Consider the following 17,664-nt stretch of genomic DNA (forward strand, 5'->3'; position numbering starts at 1 on the left):
TCTCTTTTATATCATAGCACTTATCAGAGTAGTGAATATGCAGGGTCTATTAGCTAAAGGCTGCTGTGATTGCTGTAGGTAGGCATCACACTGGGATTTTGTTTGTTTGTTTGTTTTACATACTCTCTAGTATGCTGCAACCCATGAACTTGGTACCTTTTTTTGAGACAGAGTCTCGCTCTGTTGCCAGTACATAGCAGAGCTCAATAAACATTCTGTGAATAAATAAATGTAGGGGGTAGTTGTAAGTTTCTCTTGAATTCCTGAATATAAGACAGGGTGATAGAATGTAAATTATGGAAGCTTGAAATCTGGCTGCAAAATGTACTAACTGCATGACAGTATCTGCATTTTTTTCCTCATGACTTATCTGAGGAGGAAAAAAAAAGACAACCAGCAAATATCATGATGCCGGGCAATTCCATATTCCCTAAAAGGGTCACAACATTCTCTGTCTTACTGCTTCTGAAGAGAATGCCCTAGAGAATTACAATTTCTTGCACGCAACACTGTCTACTCCATTTGCCACAGAAAAATTGGACAAGAGGTGTGAATCCAAAATGTAAGTGACTATAAGATTATTACTTAGGTTGAATATTATACATAAGTGACCATAAGATTATTAATTAATAGTAATCAATTACTATTATTACTGATGACAAACATCATATTACTACTGATGTTCATAGAACACTTTGTGTTCTTAAAAGTTTTAAGAGTAAAATAGCAAGAAAATAAGGCAGTTTGTAGTGGAAGTTAAATCTGTGACAAAGAATGTATAGGTATAGCAATCTACCTTAAGTAAGACAAATTATAATTAAGTAGCAACTCTCAGGGAAAGAAAACTATACACAAAACAATGTGATCATAAAGCCTTGTATTAAGTAGAAATAGAGAAGGTACGGAGAGAGTAGTGAAGCTACTTTTGCAGTCCTAGAGTCAAAACTCTGAACTCCTACACTGACATCTCTAAATCTGCTATAACCATGCAATGATTCTTCTTCCTTATTTCCACGAAACCATGCTTGAGCATAACCACAATGAATCAGTTTTACTTGCACTCAGACTAGCCTAACCAATTAACACCTGCTTTATAAGTTTGAGATAATCAAGAAGATGAATGCTGATTGCTAATTTTTTTCAACAGCTCTTATAATGTCTACCCTTTCCTCCATCATGGCCCCTGACATTCTATTTTCTACCCATGAACTAGATTGGTACCTTTTTTGTTTTTTGGTTTTTTTCTCTTTTTTTTTGAGACGGAGTCTCACACTGTCACCAGGCTGGAGTGCAGTGGCACGATCTCGGCTCACTGCAACCTCTGCCTCCCGGGTTCAAGTGATTCTCCTGCCTTAGCCTCCGGAGTAGTTGGGACTACAGGCGTGTGCTACCACTCCCGGCTAATTTTTTGTATTCACCATGTTGGCCATGATGATCTCAATCTCTTGACCACATGATCCGCCTGCCTCGGCCTCCCAAAGTGCTGGGATTACAGGCGTGAGCCACCGCGCCCAACCGGTTTGTACTTTTAAATCTAAGTTAAATCACAACTTCATCTGCCTCAAACTCTTCAATTGCTTTCCATCTGACTATTTATTAAAGGCAAATAACCAAAAATTACCAGCAAGGCCTTAAACAATCTGTTTGTGTGTACACACATACTCTCCACACTTACACATACACACTCACACACACATACCTCATCTTCTATTCTCCACCTGTCCACACTCCAGCCATAATGGACTCTGATGTTCTATCATCAAATGGTGGCTACTTAATACCAGTATTATGAAATTGTTGATGAAATTTTTAAAAGAAGTATTTTTTTAATGTAAATTTTCTTCAGTAAAGAGGAAGTGTGTTTTGTGAGAAAAATATTGGATTTGGTATCAAAAATCTTCTGTGGCTTCAAGAACTTGCTTTACAATTTGTCTCTGATGTTTACTGAAATATAAAAGGGGACCAACAACAACGGGGCAGAAATTTTCAAGGATTAAGTGAGATAATGCATGTACAACTTCTACCATAGCACAGGCGTTTCATATGTGCTACAAAATGGAGTAACAAAAAGCTACAAAAAGCTTTCCATTTCGTCTGCAAAACACACTTCCTGATATTCAGACCAGTCTGAACTTGCACACTTTTGCTCTCAACCATACAAATACGTGTCACCAAGGGGTCAGTTATGTTTGTTTGCAAAACTAACCATGTCACTGTTTGTTATAGAAAATGTTGACTTTACAAGATATAACAAATAAAATATTTTGTTACAAAATATAACTTAAAGGTACAAAGCATTATTTTTCTATATACGCTAAGATGAACTTTATAGAAATGCATGTTAAAAACAAGCTGCCAAAAGTGCTGTTAAAGGGCATGGATGAAAATTTTTTTAATTACATCATAAGAAAATGAACAACCTTTATTACAAAATAGGCCAAAGACCTGAACCGACACCTCACCAAAGAAGATATACATATAGCAAATAAGTATATGAGAAAATGTTCAAAATTATATATCATTAGGGAATTACAACAAGGAAATACTGCTATATGCCTATTAAATAACCAAAACCCAAAACACTGACAACACCAAATGCTGTCAAGAATATAGAGAAATTGGAACTCTGTATCACTGCTGATGGAAATGGAAAGTAATACAGCCACTTCGGAAGACTGATTGTTTCTTGCAAAATTAAGTTTTATCATACTATACAATCCAGCAACTTAACTTCTTGGTATTTACCTAAAGAAGTGGAAAATTCAAGCCCACACAAAATCGTGCATATGGATATTACAACTTTATTCATAATTGCCAAACCCTGGAAGCAACCAAAATGTCTTTCAACAGGTGAATGGATAAATAAACTGTAGTAAATCCAAGTAGTAGAATATTTTTCAATGCTAAAACATGAGCTTATGAAAAGACATGGAGAAGCCTTAATTGCATATAAGTAAGTGAAGGAAGCCAATCTGGAAAGACTACATAGTGTATGATTCCATCTACGACAATCTGGTAAATGTGTGACTATGGAGACAGCATAAAGATCAGTTGTAGAGGACTACGTGCTTGCAAACCAGACGTTCCCCATAAGTCCTGCTCTTGCAAAGGAAGCAGGGCGTTCCCTATAAGTCCTGCTCTTGCAAACCGAAGCAGGGCGTTCCCCATAAGTCCTGCTCTTGCAAACGAAGCAGGGCGTTCCTTCCCCGTTTACAGGGAGGACAAAGGAGCCAGCTGCAAACAGCAGACCCCGGGGGCTTGTTTATGTGTAAACATCTTGAAAATCCAGAAAGTCAGGGAAAGGTCAGAAAAACAACAATGTGTCTTGTGGCTTGGCAACATTCCACAAATGACTGTATAAAATAAAGCAGAGCATGCCATTCGAGGCGGCTGCCATGTTTGTCTTGTCTTGTGTTGTCTTGTGTGTTCATTCCTTTGTTTAGGAAACATGTGGACCCCAACATCAGTGGTTGCCAGGGGTTAATAGAAGGGAGGGAAGAATAAAGGAGACAGAGGATTTTAGGGCAGTAAAACTATTCTGTATACTATAGTCGTGAATACATGTTGATATGGTTTGGCTGTGTCCCCACCCAAATCTCATCTTGAATTTCCACCTGTTGTGGGAGGGACCTGGTGGGAGTTGATTGAATCGTGGGAATGGGTCATTGCCATGCTGTTCTCATGATAGTTAATAAATCTTATGATATCTGATGGTTTTAAAAATGGGAGTTTCTCTATACAAGCCCCCCCTTTTTTTTCCTGCCACCATTCAAGTAAAATGTAAATTGCTCCTCCTTGCCTTCTGCTGTGATTGTGAGGTTTCCCCAGTCACATGGAACTGTGAATTCTCCATTAAACCTCTTTCCTTTGTAAATTGCCCAGTCTCAGGTATGTCTTTTTCAGTAGTGTGAAAAATGCAGTAATACACGTGTCATTATACGTTTATCAGAAACCAGAGAATGTATGAAACCAATAGTGAACCCAAAGATGAACTATGTACTTTGTTGATAATGATATGTCAATGTAGGTTCATGAATTGTAACAAATATATGACATTAGTGTTGGATGTTGATAGTAAAGAAAGTGGAGTTAGGGGGAAGTGCAGGAGGTATGTGGGAACTCTCAGTATCTTTCACTCATTTTTACTGTAAATATAGATAGCTTTGAAAAGTAAAGTCTATTAACAAACGAGGATTTCACACCAAGGTTACTTCACATTATTTACATTTATTCTTCATTCTTAACAAACAAACGGGAAAACATAGATACATGATGAATGAGCTTTGTGAAAGAATATGCAGAATCCCTTTCTGAAGAAAATATCTTAAGAGCCTGCACAAAATGTTAACATGCATGTATATATTTTAACTAAATATAAAATATTAAAGTATCTTTTTAAAAATCTTAATTTTTAATTAAATCCTATTAATTAATTGACTCATTGTAGACAAGATAACGTAGAACAAGATGATTTCTGTTACATAGATTTGTGTTTGTGTATTTATGTGTGTTTTTCTGCATGTATTTTATAGATCACATATATAATTTAACTTTCAAGTAAACTATGCTAAAATATTAACTAAAGGTAACTACATCAACCCATAAGTTGGTAAACTTTTCCCATAAATGGCTTTTGCAGACCAAAAGTGTTTTTTAGACCAAGGTTTTGTAGACCAAGAGTGTTTTTCCCAATTAGTTTGCTATGGTAGCACAAAAGCAGTCACAGAAAACAGGTAGGCAGATCAGAATGACTGGGGTCTAAGAAACTTTATGAAAACAGAAGGCTTGGTGAATTTGGGCATGTGAGCCTTAGTTTGCATACCTTGATGTGAATAAAGATTGTAATTTAGTTAACATTAAAACATTAATAATTCAAAATTAATTATTTCCAATAATTTAAATATATCCAATAATTTAAAAATAATTATTAATTATTTCCAATAATTTAAATATATCCTATTTAAGTAGGATTTTTCTTTTCATAGATATATGCAACATATTCCATAGAATACAGAAATGTTTCAGAGACATGGCACTTTAGCAATATTCAGGAGATTATAGTACAGTTCATAAAAATAATGTTGTGTTCTAGAATTTTCCCATGATCTGATGTTTTTTAAGATTTTCAGCTTTTATTCTTTTATTTTAGATACAGTGGGTACATGTGTGGGATTATTACATGGGTATATTGGACCCTGGTATTGAGCGTAATATAAAACATGTAGACTTTCAACCCTTCCCCAAACCAAACTTCCCCCTCTAGAAGTCCACAGTTTCGGTTGTTCCCATGTTTGTGTTCAAGTGTTTAGCTCCCACTTATATGTGAGAACACACAGTATTTGGTTTTCTGTTCCTACATTAATTTTCTTAGAATGGTGTCCTCTAGTTTCATTGACATTGTTGAAAAATGCATTTTATTCTTTTTATGACTGTGTAATATTCCGCAGGGTATGTGTACATTTTCTTTATCAAATCCATCACTTACACCTAGGCTGATTCCCCGTCTCTGCTATTGTGAATAAAGTGACGATGAACATACACAAGTGCATGTGTCTTCTTGGAAAACTGATCTAAATTTCTTTGGATATATACCCAGTAATAGGATTGCTGTTAATTCCTTTGTGAAATCTCCAAACTGCTTTCCACAGTGGTTGAACTAATTTACATTCCTATCAACCATGTGTAAACATTTCCTTTTCTCTGCAGCCTCACTAGCACCATCAGGCTGCAAATTTCTCAAACTTTTATGCTGTGCTTCCTCTTGAATACTTTGCCAGAAATTTCTTCTGCCAGATACCCTGATTTATCACTCTGAAGTTCAAAGTTCCACAGACCTCTAGGGCAGGGACAAAATGCTGCCGGTCTCTTGCATTGCAAGAGTGACCTTTACTCCAGTTCCCAACAAGTTCCTTATCTCCTTCTGAGACCACCTCAGCCTGTTCTTCATTCTCCAAATCACTATCAGCATTTTGGTCAAAGCCATTCAACAAATTTCTAGGAAGTTCCAAAGTTTCCCACATCTTCCTGTTTCTGGAGCCCTCCAGAGTGTTCCAACCTCTGCCTGTTATGCAGTTCTAGAGTCACATTCACATTTTTCAGGTATCCTTAGAGCAGCACCCAACTCTACTGGTACCAATTTATTGTATTAATCCATTCTCATGCTGCTTTATGAACGTATTCAAGACTGGGTAATTTATAAAGGAAAGAGGTTTACTTGATTCCACAGGGCTGGGGAGGTCTCAGGAAACTTAAAATCATGGCAGAACAGGAAGCAAACACATCCTTCTTTATATGATGGCAGGAAGGAGTAGTGCCCAGCAAAATGGGGGAAAACCCATTATAAAATCATCAGATCTTAGGAGAACTCACTCACTATCATGAGAACAGCAGCAAGGGGGTGACTGCCACCATGATTCATTCAATTACGTCCTGCTGAGTCCCTCCTATGATACACAGGGATTATGGGAACTGCAATTCAAGGTGAGATTTCGGTGTACACACAGCCAAACTGTCACTAATAGATTCTGGATATTAGACCTTTGTCAAATGCATAGTTTGTAAATATTTTCTCCAACAGTATTTTTGATGTATTTTACATTTGATACTATTTACAATAGTATAGTATTTTTGATATCTTTTACATTCCTCAATGGCAACTGTAACCTCTTTTATATATAATATGTCCTCTACATGTGTTTTTGTTTGTTTGTTTGTTTGTTTGAGATGGATCCTTGCTCTGTCTCCAGACTAGAGTGCAGTGGTATGATCTCAGCTCACTACAACCTCTGCCTCCTGGGTTCAAATGATTATCCTGCCTCAGCCTCCCAAGTAGCTGGAACTACAGGTGCATGCCACCAGGCCCAGTTAACTTTTCGTATTTTCAGTAGAGATGGTGTTTCACCGTGTTCACCAGGATGGTCTCTATCTCCTGACCTCATGATCCACCCACCTCAGCCTCCCAAAGTGCTGGGATTACAGGAGTGAGCCACTATGCCCAGCCTACATGTGCTTTTTATAATAACAAATCTATATGGGACCATTTCACAGCATGATTACATTAGCTACTACATTTGCTTTTTGCAGAAACCTTAACAAATAAACAAGGATTATTATTCTATTTTAGGAAATCTGAATACCAAGGTTCAGAAAGTTTAAATAATTTACCTGGAATAAAAGTTACCAAGTGACAAGGCTAGTACTATATTCATATTTACACTTTCTGCTGCATTCTGTTTTTTGAAGTAAGCCTAAAATAATATTGGATTATGAATATGTTTGTACTTTACATAATATTTTATGAGCTAGGTCTACATAATCTTATTTTTTCACTTATAATTGTACATTGTTTTGATTTATATCACCTTGATCCCTTACTTATTGTGGCTATTTACCTAATTGCCATATATATTGCCTATGTCCTTGACAGAGAACTACAGCTTTGTTCAGGTATCTAATAGTCTTACGCTTCCTGAAGGCTAGAATTCTCTATGGAATTATTGTGAATGTTTTCTAAGCTTTTTCAGCTGTGCTGATCTTTGTCTTTTTCTAGAAGTAGTTGTGTAAAGGACCCTAAAACGTAAGTTGTCCATGAAGATGCAAGCAGTGTCCATTTTATAGTTTCCATTCTCGAAAAGATAATAAGGATGACTCATATTCTTTTTGTTAACTTTTTGTGTGAGAAAAGGATAATTGAAACTATCACAGAGATTCAGTGATGTTGACGGGACTAAGTAAAATACTGAGGATGGCAGAGCAGAAAGTGGAAAGGAAGGAGGACTAAATCACATCAGTGTACTGAAGAGCCCTAACTTTAGATATCTTGACACATGTGATAATAAACTTTGTTCTAGCGTAAGTCTTCTCTGGGGTGGTTATCTATTGCCTATTGCCAAAAATTCCCTAACTGATATACTTGTGAACACAATACAGGAATATAACACATTGGATGTTGTTCAAAATAAGATTGTATAACTATAGCCTAATTTATGCTTGCTTTTCTTTTTATGATCCCTAAAAATATTAGTTATTGGTTGACCAAAGTTCATTGAAAATTATTTTTAGGTAACATATATATGCTTTTAAATTTATATTTGATTTTATATTTGAAAAAAGACTTGAGTTATTATTTTACCTTAACCAAATTGGTTGTCAGTCTTCACTCAGATTTTTGCAGTGTTTTATAGTCTATTTCTGTTAACATGTCTGGTATGGTCTGAGATTATCATATACCACACAGGACGGTTTTCTTAGAAAGAAGAAAAGCATATTACAAGTAGATTAGAATTTTTAAAAAACTAAGAAAATAACTAAATTTTTGTCTTGAACATCTTTTATTTATAAATAATGTTTCATATATAATTTTTAGTTGCTTCATCTTTAGCGAAAGAGGAAAAGGCTAAGAATCGCTTTTGCAGGGGGCAGGAAAAAATAGCAGAACTCTTGTTAATCTTGCAGGGATGGGTGAGGACCTCACTAGAAGACTTGAAGGACTCAAAACATTGTCCATTTCTTAGGCCTTTTTTCAAATTCAGAAGCTTTTCAGGATGAGAAGCTTCAAAGCTAAAGAATGTTTTTTCATAGTTTTGCTGCTATAATGAATCAAATATGAATCATCCAGAAATGAACAATGGGAAGTACCTACGTGGACAATTCAGCAGCTCAATCTTTAATAATTAGTCATTAGCCTAACTACCTAGCAGTAAAAAAAAAAAGAAAAAAAAGGCATGAAACCTAAAGAAGATAATAGCATCCCAATCACCTACATTTTCTTAATATAAATGTACAGTTTATAACAAATAGTTACTTATAATGTTAAAAAATTATAGGATTGAAAAATACAGACAAAACAAACAGATCTATATGAGCTAGATATTGACATTAGAAGACAAATGGAATGTACCATCCAGAAAGAGTGCCGTCATCTGATTTACAACAAAAGTGACTTTGCAGTTTTTGGAAGAATTATGGTATTTTCAATGAAAGTTGCTAGGTCAATTAGCTATTTATATGAGAGAAAAAATAATGTTACCTTCTTACATATAGTACATTATTGTCAAAAACAAATTCCAGAAGGATTCAAATTTAAACAAAAAATAAAGGTAGCTTCTAGCAATCATGTATATGTAGACACACATGTATACATATACACGTGCAAATTCCCATTTGTTAACTCTTGGTAGGATGAGATTCTGAATAAGGTACAGGAAACAATAACCAGAAAAATAAGTAAGTAAACAAACAATACATATACATTGGACTAACTATATTAAATATTTTAATGTCCTTAGAAGCCATCACAAAACATTGAAAAAGCAAGGCAACAAGGCTGTGAGAAGATTCTTGCAATGCATTTATTTAACAATAATGATAATATCTAGAATACTTAGAGATCTATAAAACAAAAATAAAAAGCAAAAAAGTCAATAAAAAATGTGCAGAATCTTTATTAAGCAAATTTGTATGATATACCAATGGCCAATAAACATATGAAAGGTTGCTCATTTACATTAGCTAGGTCACAAAATCTAAATCACAATGACAATAAGATACTAGTATCCATACACAAAAAGACTAAAATAAAATTATAGAGGATGCTACATTTTGGTGAGGATGTAGAACAATTGAAACTATGATGCACTGAAAATTGGAATATATTTTTAGGACAACTTCTAAAATTGTTTGGCAGTTTTAACCAAGTTTAAAACACACCTATCTTGTAAAAATCCACTTCTACAATATATAACAAGAAAATGGAATGATTATATCCATGAAAAGTATATATTGGAATCCAAGCAGAGAGTTCTGAAGCTCTTATCATAGTTACTGATTTATTTTTGAAATAGATGTCATAAGGTTGAAACATAGGTTCACTTTCGAAACAAGGTAGGCTTTGTTGGTAAGAAATTAAATGAAGGCTGGCAGCTCCATGAAAGCAAGAAGATCAATAAGAAATTAGCTAGTTGATTGGTAATAAGCAGGTAAAGTCACAGCTAAGAAAATTCCTCTTAGGGTTAAGAAAACCTCAAAGCCTGGCCATCTCAGATAATCCTGCACAGCGACTGGAATTTAATGGAGTAAGACTATAGAACAATTCATTTCCAAGAGCTTAGTGGAAAGCAATAGCACAGTCAGCAGACAGTTAGCAGAGCCTAAGAGCTGGGTGTATTATCAAAAGAGGCAGACAGGTTAATAGAGAGTTCAAGGAAATAAACAGCCAAGAGGAGCTGTGCTATGAGTGACATCAGACTCTTCCTGTTGTAGGGAAATAACTTTCTCTAAATAGTCCAACCTAGTAACTAAGTAAACAACCCCCCCCCAAAAAAGAAAGTGGAAGATTGGTATGAAGAATTGCTACCACGTATTATCTAGATGGTCCAGTTTTTAGCACAAAACCAATAAACATGCCTAAAAATAGGAATGTGTGAAAAGTACCTGGGAAGGAAAGACAAACAAAACAGGTGACAGAAACTGCCAGTGACAGGGACTGCATGGTGGAATTGGCAGACACACAAAGATTTCAAGACAGCCATTAAAAGGATATTCAAAGAAGTAATGACAATGAATCTTAAAAAGTAAAGGAAGGTACAATGACGATGTCTCACCAAATAGTGAATATCATTAAAGAGAGAGCAATTGTTTGTTTAAAAAAAGAACCAAATGGAAATTCTGGACTTAAGATCTACAAAAATTGAATAAAATATTTATTAGTCTTCCTCAAGAGTAGATGTGGGCTGTAAGAAATAAAAATCCATAAACTTGAAAAGAGAAGAACCAAAATTATGCAATCTCAAAAGCAGAGAGAAAAAGAAATAAAAAGAAACGAACAGAGCCTCAGAGAAATGTGGCTCCCCTACAACGCAAAGCAATGTATGTAAATGTGAGTATCAAAGGAAGAGGAGACAACAATTAGGCTGAAAAATATTTGAAGCAATAAAGACTGAAAAATCCCTAATTGGAAAAAATAAATAACATGAATATATACCAACAAGAAACTCTGAGAATTCCACTAGCAAAGAAATTCAGCCATGGCACACTATAGGAAAAACACTGAAAGTTAATAAAGCCGAAATCTGGAAAGCACGAGACAGCCATGACTCACCAATGACAAAGGAACCCCAATAAGAATAACATGTGCTTTCTTACCAAAAATAATAGAGATAAGAGGTAGTGACATATTCAAGGTACAGACAGAAAAATAAAATTTAAAAAGCAGCCAAGCAAGAATATTATATCCAGTAATACTATTAAAAATAAAACTTGAAATACTGACCTTCTCCAATAATTGAGACAAAATTGAAAAAAATTAACAGATAATTGACAAAAGTTCAGAGAATCTGTTACATTGTATAAGGAAGTCTAAAGAAACTTTTTAGTCTGAAAGCAAGTGATCCCATACAATAATTTCAATCCACATGAAAACAGTAATCATGAGTAAAATTAATTGTATTATTATTAAGATATTACTAATGTGTGTCACATCACCTTCAGTTTCTTCTATTGGTTCATCAGGCTTTCAGGGTACAAAATCTATATAAAAAATCAACTGTATATGTATATACTAACAATAAACAATTAGAAAGTAAAATTAAGACATGATTTTCTATAGAATGCCATAAAAATAAAATATTATTTATATTTTAACATATAACATTTATACTCTAAAAGCTATACTTTAGAGTATAAATATATGTCAAAAAATTAAAGCAGACCTAAATAAATCTAAAGGTATTTTATGTTCATGATTTGGGACATACTATTTTTAAGACGACAATACTCAGCATACTGATTTACAGAAACAGTAAAATCCCTATTAAAATACCAGATGGCTTCTTTGCCTAAATTGAGAAGATGATTTTAAATTCAAAAGAAAATTTAATAGGCCCAAACAATGTTCAAAAATGAAGAATAAATTTGGAGGCATTACATTTCTGGAATTCAAACTTCACAAAAATGGAGACAGTGTAGTACTGAAATAATGACATATTGAAATCAATGGGCTAGAATTGAGGATCTGTTAAAAAATCCCTCAAATTTGTACTTAATTAATTTTCTAAAAGGCAACAAAAACAATTCAATGGGGTAAGGATAAGTTTTTCAACAAATGATGCTGAACAACTGGATTAACTTTTACTAAAGAGTGAAGTTGGGCCCCAATTGCAAAAGTTTCAGAAAACTTAATTCAAATGGATCTTAGACCTAAATATATGAGCTAAAAGCATAAAAACTATAAAAGTATTGTATTAGAGTAAATATTTGCCACCTGGAGTTAGGCAAGGGGTTTTTAAGTATGATAATAAAAGTACAAGACTAAGAAAACAAACAAACAAAAATAGAAACATTGGATAATACCAGCAAAATTAGTAAGTTTTGCCTGCAAACGACATTATGAAGAAAGTGAAAATTAAAACCTAGGGTAAAATATTTTCAAGTGATATATCTCATTGGGGACTTAAATCTAAAATATATAAAGAATTCTTGATAAGAAAAAGAAAATTTATCTAATTAAATGCAGCGGTTAAGTATCTGAATAGACATGTATCTAGAAGACAAATTGCCAATAAGAATATAAAAAGATGCTCAACATCATTAGTTCTTAGAGTAAAGCAACTTGAAAAGACAATGAGATACCACCACATGTCCACTAGGATGGCTATAATAAAAAGATGAATAATAATGTTTTACAAAGGTTGTGGAGAAATTGAAACACTCAAGCTGTGCTGGCAAGAATAAAAAATGATACAACCATTAAATTTTGAAAATATTCTGGCAAGTCATTAAAAGTTTAAACATAGATTTATCATATGATCCATCAACTGTACTCCTAGGTATAGCATATGGCTATACCAACACCATTTATTGAACAGGAAGTGCTTTTCCCATTGCTCATTTTTGTCAACTTTGTGTTAGATCAGATGGCTGCAGTGTGTGGCTTTATTTCTGGGTTCTCCATTCTGCTCCATTGGTCTATTTGTCTGTTTTGGTACCAGCGCCGTGACATTTTGATTACTGTAGCCTTCTAGTACAGTGTGAAATCAGGTGATATGACACCTCTGGCTTTTTTTTATTATTATTATTAGGATATTCAGGTTATTTTGGGATTCATATTAAACTTACAGTTTTTTTCTAATTCTCTAAAAAAATTGAAAGTTTAATAGGAATAGCATTTAATCAGTAGATTGTTTCGAGATGTATGGTCATTTTAATGATATTGATTCTTCAAATCAATGAGCACTAAATATTGTTTGTTTGTTTTTTTCATTTTGTTTACATCATGTCTAATTTCCTTTGGCAGTGTTTTATGATTGCCCTTGTACAGGTCTTTTACCTCCTCGGTTAGATGTATTCCTACATATTTAATTATTTTGAGGCTACTGTAAATGGGATTGCATTTATAATTTGCCTCTCAGCTTGAACGTTATTGGTGTGTAAAATACTACTGATTTTTATACATTGATTTTGTATCCTTAAACTTTACTTAAGTCATTATCAGTTTCAGGAGCCTTTTGGTAGAATCTTTAGGGCTTTCTAAGTATGGAATTTTATTGTTAGAGAAGACAGTTTTACTTCTTCTTTGCCTGTTAGTATACCTTTTAATTCTTTCTCTGGCCTGATGGCTCTTGCAAGGACTTCCAGTACTATGTAGAGTAGGAGCAGTGAGAATGGGTATTGTTGTCTTGTTCAAGTTCTCAAGGGCAATGCTCCCGGCTTTGTCCACTCAGTATGATGCTGGATATGGGTTTGTCATAGGTGACTTATATTATTGTTTAAATGTATTTTCATTTGATGTCTACTATGTTGAGGGTTTTCATCATGCTGGATTTTATCAAGGACTGGAGGGATGCTGGATTTTATCAAAGACGTTTTCCACATCTATTGAGAAAATCATGGGGTTTTTTTGTTTTTAATTCTGTTTATGTGCTGAATCACATTTAGTGATTTTCATGTGTTGACCTGTCCTTTCATCTCGGGAATGAAGCCTGCTCAATCCTGCCTAATTAACTTTTTGATATGCTATCACATTTTGTTTACTAGTATTTTGTTGAGAATTTTTCTCTCTAGGTTCATCAGAGATATTAACCTGTAGTTTTATTTTTTAGTGGGGGGGTCTTTGCTGAGTTTTAGTATTATGATTATGCTGGTTTTATAGAATTAGTTAGAAAGGGGTCAATACTCAATTTTTTGAAGTAGATTCAGTAGAATTGATACCCACTCTCCTTTGTACATCTGGTAGATTGTACATCTGGTACATTGGCTGTGAATTCATCTGATCTGGGTCTTCTCTTGGTTAGTGGTTTACTGCTTCCATTTCATAATTTGATATTTGTCTAGTCAGGTTTATTTTTCTTCCTGATTTAATATTGGAAGGCTGTGTGTTTCCAAAATTTGTCCACGTCCTCTTGATTTTCTAGGCTTTTGTGCATAGAGGTGTAAATAATCACATCTGTGGACCTTTTGTATTTCTGTGTGATGAGTTGTGATGCCACCTCTGTCATTTCTGATCTTGTGTTTTGGATCTTTTTTCTTTTTCTTCATTAATCTAGCTAACGGTCTGTTGATCTTGTTTATTCCTTCTAAAAAACCATCTTTTGGTTGCATTGGTTTTTTGTATGGATTTTTGTGTCTCAATTTCATTCTGTTCCACTCCAATTTTATTTATTTCTTTGTTCTACTATCTTTGATATATTTTATTTTGTAAATTATTTTTTCTTTATTTTTGTCAGGCTAGGTTAGTTTAAAAAACTGATCTTCAAGCTCTGGAATTCTTTGTTTTGCTTGGTCCAGTCTATTTAGAGAGCTCTCATTATATTTTAAAATTCCATAAGTTAATTTTTCACTTCCAGAAGCTCTGAATGATTTTTTATGAGGCTTTTCTCTTCCTTTATTTCCTGGATTTCTTTAGAAGTTTCTTTGTATTGATCATCAACATTGTCTTAGATCTCATAGAGCTTCCTTGCAATTCACGCTTTGAATTCTGTATCTGTCATTTCAGGGTTTCCGTTTTGTTTATGAACCATTTCTAGCGAGCTAGTGTGATCCTTTGGTAGTGTCACTACATTCAAGTTTTTCACAGTTGCAGAATTATTTCACTGGTTTCCTTCCTCTGAAGATACTAGCACTTCTAATTTTTGTAATTATTTTCTGTGTGGGTAGCATTTTTTTCCTTTCCTTTCTATATAATATTATTTGATGCTTTTTTTTTTCTTTTTTCTTTTTCTCTAGGGGGTGTGACTGAAGATAATGTAGGGTAGGGTATTTTGGCTTTGCTTTTGCCCTATGGACTTCTTTTGGGAGGTTTTATATAGGACTCTGCGGTTCCACCTGAAAGCCAGTAAATGGCACTTATATGTAAGAGCCGACTGCTGCCAATGTGGCTGGGTTTATAGTTGATCCTTGTTTACCAGGTGAAGGTCTCTGTTGCCTCAGTCAGTGGGATGATCAGTGCAGTGCACAGTGGTCTGTTCCCTGCTCAGCTCCCAGGTGGTGGGGCATAAGGTGGGCAGGACTGGACTGGGCAGGCCCGCCTACAGGTCGCCTGAGATCACGCAGTAGCATCAGCACTGAGAGAGAATCCAGTGGGTGACCACCAAGCACCCAAGGTGTGCCTAGATGTGGAGCTGGGAAAACTCCTTGGCCCCAAGTCCACTGCACCGGCAGGTGGCGGACAGCCTAAACTCCTCATCTGGGAGATTGGGTGCTCTCGGTGTCTGGAGATATGCCTGGGTATGAAGTGCAAAGGGCTCCACTGCACCACAATCTCTGTACAGCACGGGCAGGGCAACTTATGCTGGTAATCCAAAGGAAAAGGTGTTCTGGCTGCCTCGAGATATATTTGGGCATGGAGTGGAAAGGGAACAGCTATACCATGATCTCTGTGCAGTAAGGGTTGGGCACCTCGGGCTACCAATCTGGGCAAGCAGGTGCTCTGAACACCTGGAGATCTGCCTGGGTGTGGAGTGAAGAGGGCCCCACTTCACCACAATGTCTGAGATCTCGCTAGGTGTCAAGCAGAGAAGGCCCTGCTGCACCACAATCTCTGCACAGGGTGCGGTGGCTCAGGCTGTTGGTCGAGGTGAGTGGATGCTCCAAATGCCTGGATATCTGCTTAGGTGTGGAGTGGAGCAGGTGCCCTTGCTCCAGGATATTTTTATCAGCTGGACAATGTCGTGGGGACTGTTTACCTGCATCCTACTCCTGGGAATCTGGGGTGTTCTTCATGGTACCAGTGGATTCCCATTCATGAATACTTCTTAAATTAAAGCTAAATAATTCATCTTTATGAACTATTTTGGTATTTCCAAGTGGCTGAGGCATGCTAAAAGCCTCTAGTCCACCACCTTGGGGTAAAAAAGGTAATTCATTTTAATTACATTAGTAAGTTAATAAGTTGGCAGCAATACTGGAATTGCTATAGTGCTATACTGTGTTAGGACATTTTCTTCTTCTCTTTTAAACGTTAGTTGTCTAGGGTCAAGAAAAATAATTATATTAATACTAAAACCATAATGAAAATATAAATAATAGTGAGTATTGTATTTGGTAGTTAAATTTTTTTTATCAGATGACAATTAGATAATGCATTTTGGTCAAATTAATTTTAGTGGATTTGAATTATATGTCACTAATAATTAAGACAATATATTCATTTAAGTTTTAAGGTAATTTGGTAGGTAATTTGTACATGGTTATGTGTGATATCTATATATGTCACATTTGCTCTTCTTCCTTAAGTATTATTTCAATTTTAAGAACAGCCACAACAATCAGTTTTTAAATTTTCATTCATTGAAAAGATGCTTACATTTTTGTACTCAAAATAACTGCTGACATGTTTTTAAACAGGATGTTTCAATAAGCAGTAAACAAGCCAGCTGGCTCTGACGACTTTCTAAAAAGCTTTGGTATGATACTGCTGAAAAGATAAGTGTTTTGGATATGGAGAAACAGAGTGTTCAGATTTAGGGCCCTGGGAAAAGTTAACTGAACTTCACTGAATTTCACTCTCCACATTTATAAAATAAGAAGAAGAAATGAATACCTTCCTGGGTATTAGTAATTGTTTAAATGGGATAGAATATGCAAAATTTTATAAAATATTGTCTATCACTTAGGTTTTAACACATTCAACTCATAATTTAAGAGAGAGACAAGTGAGTGACACAGTTTGAGGCAGATGTCAAACTCTAATTTCATCAGCTATGGCTAAGCATAGCTTTTACACATCCCAATCATGGCTGCTGAGAGCTAATATCTGGTGATGAAAAGAATAGTGATCAGGTCCTCCCAAAAAATTATTCATGGCAAGACAGAAAAATTGGAAAATATAAAGGAAGTCTAACTTCTCTTTACGTGGTAATCGTTCTACATCTTCTTACATCTAAGGAATTTGAGTTCAATGTATTTCTATTAGTGCATTTTGCTAGCTTCATAAGACCATTGACATTTATTAAATAGCTTGCTAGAAAACATATGTTTTTCACATGAACTGCTTTCAAGATAGTTCTTTATATTTCTCTCTCATAATTAATTTTCTTTATATAAAATGAGAAAATCACATTTTATTATCTGAAAATTAGTGTTTCGAGGTATGATCTTCTCCAAAATCCTACTCTATTAGGATTTATCCAGAGACAAGGATAATGAAAATGGTTTTAACTGAAATCAAAC

This window comes from Mandrillus leucophaeus, unplaced genomic scaffold (genome assembly GCF_000951045.1).
Source record: "Mandrillus leucophaeus isolate KB7577 unplaced genomic scaffold, Mleu.le_1.0 Scaffold142, whole genome shotgun sequence".
Lineage (NCBI taxonomy): Eukaryota > Metazoa > Chordata > Mammalia > Primates > Cercopithecidae > Mandrillus > Mandrillus leucophaeus.